Source organism: Podarcis filfolensis, assembly GCF_964270895.1.
Source record: "Podarcis filfolensis genome assembly, chromosome: Z".
NCBI classification, from domain to species: domain Eukaryota; kingdom Metazoa; phylum Chordata; class Lepidosauria; order Squamata; family Lacertidae; genus Podarcis; species Podarcis filfolensis.
Genome location: NC_139617.1, coordinates 9,384,683 through 9,393,187, shown reverse-complemented (window position 1 = coordinate 9,393,187; position 8,505 = coordinate 9,384,683).

The following is an 8,505-nucleotide window of genomic DNA, read 5'->3' as shown; positions in this document are numbered from 1 at the left end:
CCCTTAACCCAAACCACTTTATAGCAAGCCCCTTTGTGGCAATGAAGGGGGGTGAGGAGGGATGTGATTCAGTGTAGAGGAGAAAAGCGTCAGAAATATAGGTGTGTGTGCATGTGTGCGAAGGCTACCTACCCAGGTTTCTGCACTATGGCTCTAGCATCAGGCAGCTTATTCCCCTGAGATAAGTACAGTACACTGAAATGGAGATGACGCAATGAAAGATCTAATGAAGCTAGAAGGAGTGGTGTTGCTTACCTGCCTCGGATTGAAATTTCAGACCGCTCGGAGAAGCAGCAGACTGACAACAACAGAAAGTACCTACAAATGCTTTAGGGATCAAGCAATGAAGGAAGTGGGGGAAATCAGCTCTGCCTGCTTCCTGGTTCTCACTGGCCTGTTGGGAGCTGCACATGCTTTTGGGGTCAAAGCCAATGTGAGCTTGCTTTATTTCAACGCCTTTAACAACACCTCAGAGAGTGACAGGTGTGAATGCGGTCAGTTTGGGGTGGACTCTCCTGTGGCAGATGCGAGGGGGTTGGTGGTCATTCCCAATTCCACCAACCACCAAGCCTGCACTTGGAACACTGAGTTTGCTGCCGCCGCATCACCATGGGTTGCCTTGATCGCAAGAGGCAGCTGCACTTTTTCAGAGAAGATCAACCGTGCAGCTGCGCAGGGCGCAGAAGCTGTTGTAATCTACAACTCCCCTTCGCATGGTAACCGCACAGCTTCCATGGCACATCCCGGTAAGTCCCGTTATGATCATGTCTCCATGCAGGAAATATTCTGCCCCGATAAACACATGCTTTCCATTTAGGAAAGTTATTATCTCAGCATCTGTAACAGGAGCACATAAATTAGCAGCTCCCAAATCAATCTGAAATGATCGCTTCAGATAATAATTTAAAGCAGAAGACCCCCCTTTATCTGGGGTCTGACAGATGGATCCCAAATAAGATTCAGCCAATGGATTCTGATTGGGGGTGGCAGAGAGATAACCTTCTGTTGTTGACCGTGTCTGCTTGAGCAACTCTGAGTGGATTCATAGATCACTGTGATTATCAACCATTTTTATGGCACTTGTAGTATGCAAGAGAAGTGGCCTCAATGTACACTTCCTTAGGGATGTCCATTTGAACTCAGCAGGACTTCCAAACAAATATGTATTCCTATTGAGATGGATGTATTCTGCATTCTACCCCATTGCTCCTTACACTTTCAACGACCATGTGAAATTAGAACCCATTCTTACAGATGGGGAATTGAGGCTGAGATAGAACAGTCCCCAAGCTCACCCATTATGGAGCTGACATAAGAGCGCAGCTCCCTGCAGACCAAGTTTAACATTCTGTTTGCCTTCTGTCCTCTAAAAATAATAATACAGTAACCCCGCTATAATGATTTTTTTGGTGGAAAGGCTGTGGCTTGGTAGTAGACTTCGCACACAGAAGGTGCTAGTTTCAATCCTCAACATTTTCAGCTAGGACTGGGGGAGAACCCCGCCTGAAACCCGGGAGAGAGCTGCTGTCAATCAGTGTGGACAGTATTGGGCTGGAGTAAAAGGCAGTTTCCTATGTCCTGAGTTCCACAGAGAACTAGATACTGTGAGTAATCCTGTATACCTTTGCACCCACAACTACAGAGACACACCTCTCTCTCTCTCTCTTTGGGTGGTAGCCAGCAATGTGCATTTGGATCCCACTGAAATATATTCTTAGCATAAATCCTTCTGTTGTTCAGGCTATGAGTGTTTATGTAGCTAAAATGGCATCACCCAGTTAATCCCCCATCCCACCCCAAACATATATATAAACAAAGGATAAATCCGCATGATGCTGACAAAAAGCCCTACATTAGCACTATGCAACAGAATGAAAGAACAATAACCCCCATATAGATATATATCCCCTCTCTTTTCCCCCAACCGCAAGATGTCTATTAGAAAAGTTTCTCTCACTACATGTAAGCGAACTGTGAAAAAGACTCTATGAATTGAAAGTGGAGACAAATGGTGTACTTTCCGTTTGTTTGTTTTGTAGCACAAGAAAATATTTAATGAAAACTATAAAAAAACACATCACCCACACATAAGAGGGAGGGTGGGTATGAGCAAACCTGGGCAGCTAAGGTTTGCAGAAGTAAAGGGACCCCTGACCATTAGGTCCAGTCATGGCCGACTCTGGGGTTGTGGTGCTCATCTCGCTTTATTGGCCGAGGGAGCTGGTGTACAGCTTCCGGGTCATGTGGCCAGCATGACTAAGCCGCTTCTGGCGAACCAGAGCGGTGCACGGAAACGCCGTTTACCTTCCCGCCGGAACGGTACCTATTTATCTACTTGCACTTTGACGTGCTTTCGAACTGCTAGGTTGGCAGGAGCAGGTTTGGAGAATTACCCCCCCAAAAAGGGGGGGGAAATAACCTTTGGGGTTTAGGGAGACCCAAAAGCAGTCCAATGGGGATTGTGTATCCTCAGATGCGATAGAATGTTGACACACTGTTGGGAGCGGGGGAGGGCAGAAAATTGGCAATGGGTGCGTGACAGGAAGAGGAAGCACTCCCATGTTGCAACATTTTGTTGCAGATTCGAATCGTTTCTCTCGGATAATCAAAACTTACAGACTGGAAATTCAGAAGCAACCCCGTGAGATGAAAACACAGGAGACTCAAAGAGAGCTAAACGGCCTTTAAAAATTGAACACCTGTGAACTGCTGCACAGGATTAGTTCAAGGTTTGATGAAGCCTCCAAATTCCCAGTAACCTTCAGCGATAAAACATCAAGGGATTAACTGTATATAAAAGCACATATTGTTATGTGCGCCTGCTGTCCATTTAATCTATTTTTCTGATCGCAAAGGAGTCAGCTTGACACCTCCTGATGCTCAGGAACAAGAGATGAAGGTTGTAGATAAATCCCTTGTTGTTGATGAAAAGCACCTGCTCACCACCTCCATAGGTTTCTGTTAAAGATGACTAGTCACAGATAGATCTACTTTTCATTAATCCATCTGTTCCTCTCCCAAGCCTGTTGAGCGGAAATCCGGTCCATTTTCATTCTGATGTAGCTTTCAGTGGGTCTTACTCTCAGATAAGCATATAGGGGGTTGCTGCCAAAATCAGCAGCCACCACTCAGGGCGGATCAGGTTTTCAATTCAAGCTTCTCTCTGTTTTTCATTTTTTCCCAATCTTAAATTGTATTTGGCACATTTTAAAATCAATTTGTGATTGATTTATTTTTAAGTCCTCATAAAAAATTATCAAAATTTCAGTGTACATTTCCCCCCTTATTTTGGCAAGCAATTTCTCCTAAAATAATACATTTTGTGTGTGTTCTTTTCACCGATATATTGTTATGAGTTAAGACTCCCTTAAATTTCTTGGTCCAGTAGGCGCTATAATTTGATTAAGGCTTGGAGTGCCAAAAGCTAATTAAGCTTGGCTTGTCTCTTGTCTGAGGTGACAACTTACCACATATTTTTTTTCCTGGTGAGGCAAAAAGTTACCTAGGTCCTTGCTTTGGTCTGAACTGAGGGCACACAGTGGTTCGAATGTTGCACCAGGATTGTAGAGACCAGCAACAAATTTTTAGTCATCCATGAAGGTTACTTCATGACTTTGAATCAGTCACATTTCTCTTAGCCTTGGCCTACCTCACAGTGTTGTTGTAAGGACAAAGTGGGAAGGAAGGTGTTGTTTGCCACCTTAAACCCCTTGAAGAAAACATTTGTTTATCTATTTAAAGCATTTATATCATGGGTAGGCTAACTAAGGTCCAGGAGCCAGATTCGGCCGAATCGCCTTCTCAATCCAGCCCGCGGACAGTCCGGGAATCAGCGTGTTTTTACATGAACAGAATGTGTCCTTTTATTTAAAATGCATCTCTGGGTTATTTGTGGGGCATAGGGATTCGTTCATTTCCCCCCAAAATATAGTCCGGCCCACCACATGGTCTGAGGGACGGTGGACTGACCCGCTGCTGAAAAAGTTTGCTGAACCCTGATTTATATCATGCTGTTTGGCTGAAAAAGCCTTCCAGAGCTGCTTACGTCCCTGCCTTTCATGCTTATAGTCTAAAAGTCATGAGACAAAAGGAAAAAATTAGGGGAAAGAACAGGAAAAGAAGCTGGAATGACCAGCTGTTAAAAAAGGAGAGGAAGATGTTTCGGCAGAGGTGATGGAGAGAGTCTGTATTCCCATCTCTCCCCCTCACCAGATACAATATACATCTAACTATCTTTAATTTGCAGCCTGGGTGGCTGAATTTTATCAAAATGAAAAAGGCCGAGGACATGAAATGGCAGCTGCAGCTTGACCACTGAAGCTTCCAACGGCTGCTCTTGTTTTTATTTATTTTGCAGATGATGGCTTCCTGCATAAATGTTCCTTTATGACCTTGTGAAGTTGAACTATTTCTCCTTCCTTTCCCCCACCATCAGCTGCTATTCTGGCATCAGGGATCCTTGAGTTTTGTTTGTGTGTATATACATGCCTGAATAATTTTCATCCGTTGCCTCTGACCCTCGTGCCCCTGTTTCTTGTCCATGCAAAACACAACCTCCCATTATGTGACCTGTCCAGCAGAGAAAAAATGATGTTGGCTGGAGTTTCATCCATCCATTCTTTCATTTAAATAAAAAATAAAAACACTGGGTGGCAAAGGTACTGATTTTTTTGCAGAAGAGCATTTCCACACTGCTCTGCTATTGGTCAGTTCTGAGGCTGGAAAAGAAAAAAGCCATTGAGCTCCACCTGGGTCTCATAAATAAAGTAAGTTTTGACTTTCTCTTCCTTTGGTTTCTATCCTGGTGCAATAGCGCCCTCAACTGGCCACCTTTAGTTATGCAAATTAAACACGCTTGCTAAAACCAAATAGGCCACAGTAATTGCATCCCAGTAATGAACATGCAAATAAGCATCTCATTTGATCAGTCTTTTACACTTGTGTATGTGGTTCAACAGAGGTAGAAGAAAAGAAGTTCAGCAATGCTTTTCCTCCACTCGTCTCTCTTCTCCTCTGCTCCTCCACATCTGCTTAAGTTCCTGGTAACTTTTACAAGATCACAATCCATCTGCTCGTCTTTTGCATCAAGATCCCACCATGCGGTGGGACGCGGGTGGCGCTGTGGGTTAAACCACAGAGCCTAGGACTTGCCGATCAGAAGGTCGGCGGTTCGAATCCCCGCGATGGGGTGAGCTCCCGTTGCTCGGTCCCTGCTCCGGCCAACCTAGCAGTTTGAAAGCACGTCAAAGTGCAAGTAGATAAATAGGTACCTCTCCGGCAGGAAGGTAAACGCCGTTTCTGTGCGCTGCTCTGGTTCACCATAAGCGGCTTAGTCATGCTGGCCACATGACCCGGAAGCTGTACGCCGGCTCCCTCAGCCAGTAAAGCGATATGAGTGCCGCAACCTCAGAGTCGGCCACGACTGGATCTAATGGTCAGGGGCCCCTTTACCTTTTTTACCCACCATGCTGAGTATGAATACTCTTGCTCCAAAAGTGCCTTCCTTGAATATTCAACCTCTCAGCTAATTTGAATTTGGAGGTGGGGAGGGGGTGCTGGCAGGCTCTTTTCAATGCAGGGCATTGGGAGCAATGGCCCTGGGCCCCCACATGGAGAGGACTGCATCAACATGGGCACTGCTGGATTATTAGCAACTTCTCCCCCCCCCCCAGAATCCTACCAACCTGAGCTTCATCATTCAGATCACCGTATTTTTCTGTGTATAAGACTAGGATTTTTTACCATAAAATTAGGTTTAAAATTGGGGCTCGTCTTATACACGGGTAGTGCTGAGGGATGTTTCCTTAATTTGGAGTCCTTGAAAATAGGGGGCATCTTATACATGGGGGTGTCTTATAGATGGAAAAATACGGTAGGTGGGTGGCGTTCCTTTCCCATTACAGCATAAGCAGCTGATGGCAGCAGGCAAAGGCATCACTGATAGCAGCAGCCAGTGGTTTTCTTCTAGAAAAAGATATGCCGGTACTGTGTACCCTTGAGTACCCCCAGAAAGAATGAAAAAGCACTGGGAGCAGCCCAGTCAAACAATAGGTCTACCTAGTGCTCTCCAGGCCTAGTGCTCCCTTCACTGCCACGTTCTGACTAGCAAGTAGATAGTAGAAGAATACTGAGAGGAGAGAAGAATTGGATGCTACAAGCAGGAGAAAGAGAGACTGAATGGAACTCTCTGTGGTAGAGTGTGCTTCATTCTGACAGGAGAAAGGGCATTCTCCACTGCTACTCTCCACAGAGTGTTCAACAATGTTTACAACGACAGCGGTGCCAGAAAATGTCCAGTACGACGTATGTAACGCCGTATTGCTGTATTGAGTTGCTGTACACCTGTGGTTTTCCTCGTGTTTTTATATCCCCCCATTCCAAATTAAGTTTTGCTCAGAGTTCATGGTGCCTCTTTGGTGAAGGTTGACCGTAACACCTTTTCTGCATAGTGCTGTCAAACTCCCAGCCCTGAGGATTTTCTGCCACACTTGAGCCAGGGATGGACTTCACAAATTTGGAGTGGAGTCCCTAAGATGGTTGGATGGCACATTGTACGCCTCCTTCCGGCAACTCCTGCAGCCAAGCTGGTGCCAAATATTTTGCTCTGCTTTCCTTTGGACTACACCAGCAAGGTGGGGTGGGGGCCTTGTTGTCTGGGCAAGACCTCCAAATACACTGCCCAGCCTTGCGCCCTGGGGAGGCTACTTTGGGGCTGCTGGCACAGCTTTTTGGAGAGGTGCACTCCATTGTCTCTCGAGACAGATGGATGCCAACAACAACTTGGGTGTTGTAAGACTCTTGCTGATCCAGTGAATTACAAGCAGAACTTTGCTTTGAACAGATCTGATGCATAGGGTAAAAGGAACCTACCATTCCAGGTTGCCAGGCCAGCCTAGTGTGCCATTGAAGGTAGCCCGAGATAGAGGGAGTGGCAAACAGAAACCCCAGCTGGATCTACACTGACCCTTTTAATGCCATTAGAACGATATGTCTAAAACGTCACAGGGCATACTGGTAAATAAAAATGTTCCTTACCTGTTTCCTCTGCAACAGTGCAGGTTCCCTTACTGCTGGTTCCTGGTTGCTCTGCAGCGCTCTCTGGCATCACATTTTAATAACGTGTTATTAATGTTACAAGCAAAATGTAATACAGTCGTACCTTGGTTTGCAAATGCCTTGTGAGTCAAATGTTTTGGCCCCCGAATGTCGCAAACCCGGAAGTGAGTGTTCCAGTTTGCGAATGTTCTTTGGAACTCGAACGTCCGACACGGCTTCTGCAGCTTCCAATTGGCTGCATGAGCTTTCTGCAGCCAATCAGAAGCCACGCCTTGGTTTCTAAACGTTTTGGAAGTCGAATGGACTTCCAGAACAGATTCCGTTCAACTTCCTGGGTATCACTGTATGTCCAAATACGTTGTGGTAACCGTTTCTTAACCCTTCCTTAATGTTATAAAATACATGCATAGTTCTGCCCCTACTTGCTTAGAGTCATGAAGTTTGGCTCATTGGTTCAAGGGGCTGCTAGGGTACCTGGTTGTCTTGTAACTGAGTGGAACAGACTGACTACCTGCCTGACAATCCCTTGGTTTTGGACCCCACTATAGCTGAGCCCCAAACCTTAGGGTATAAGCTGCTTGAAATAGGAGTTCCCCTTTGCAATATACAGTGGTACCTCGGGTTACATACGCTTCAGGTTACATACGCTTCAGGTTACAGACTCCGCTAACCCAGAAATAGTACCTCGGGTTAAGAACTTTCCTTCAGGGTGAGAACAGAAATCGTGTGGCAGCGGCGCAGCGGCAGCGTGAGGCCCCATTAGCTAAAGTGGTGCTTCAGGTTAAGAACAGTTTCAGGTTAAGAACGGACCTCCAGAACGAATTAAGTTCTTAACCCGAGGTACCACTGTAACTTGTTATAACTCCATAGGAGCAGATCCACACACGGAATGCTACATCTGCATTGCAGAACGCATTGCTGCAGAGACATCAGTCACTAACACACTTCAGAGTTTAAAAAAAGGAAAAATCCTTGAAAAAACTGGGGAGTAAAAACTCAGTACAGTGCATCCATTAGTTACAAGGGAGAACTGGTACTGAATCTTTAAATTGTGCTTCAGGCCTTCTGCCTTATCTCAACCTTTTTCGAGATAGGCCCTTATTAGTTTGCTACAACGGTGCACGGGCTGCATTTGTGCACCGCTCGTCTTTGACGTTATCTTTTGTTTTGAAGACAGATGGCAAACTTTGCTCTGTTGTCCTGAGAAGTTCTGTTTCTAATTATTTTATATTCCATTTTTAAAAAAAAAATCTTCCAGATTATCAGATATATTTATGGCTGCTGTTATTTCCTGGGTTGCGTATTCTGACCTCATCTTCCTCAGCAATCTCAACTGCTTAGTCTGATATTGCACCATAATAAATACCAATGTCCTGTGCTCTGTTTTTCAAAGTGCAGTTTGATCCTGTGTGGAAAAAAAGAACTTTAAAGCTGAGCCAATACAATCAC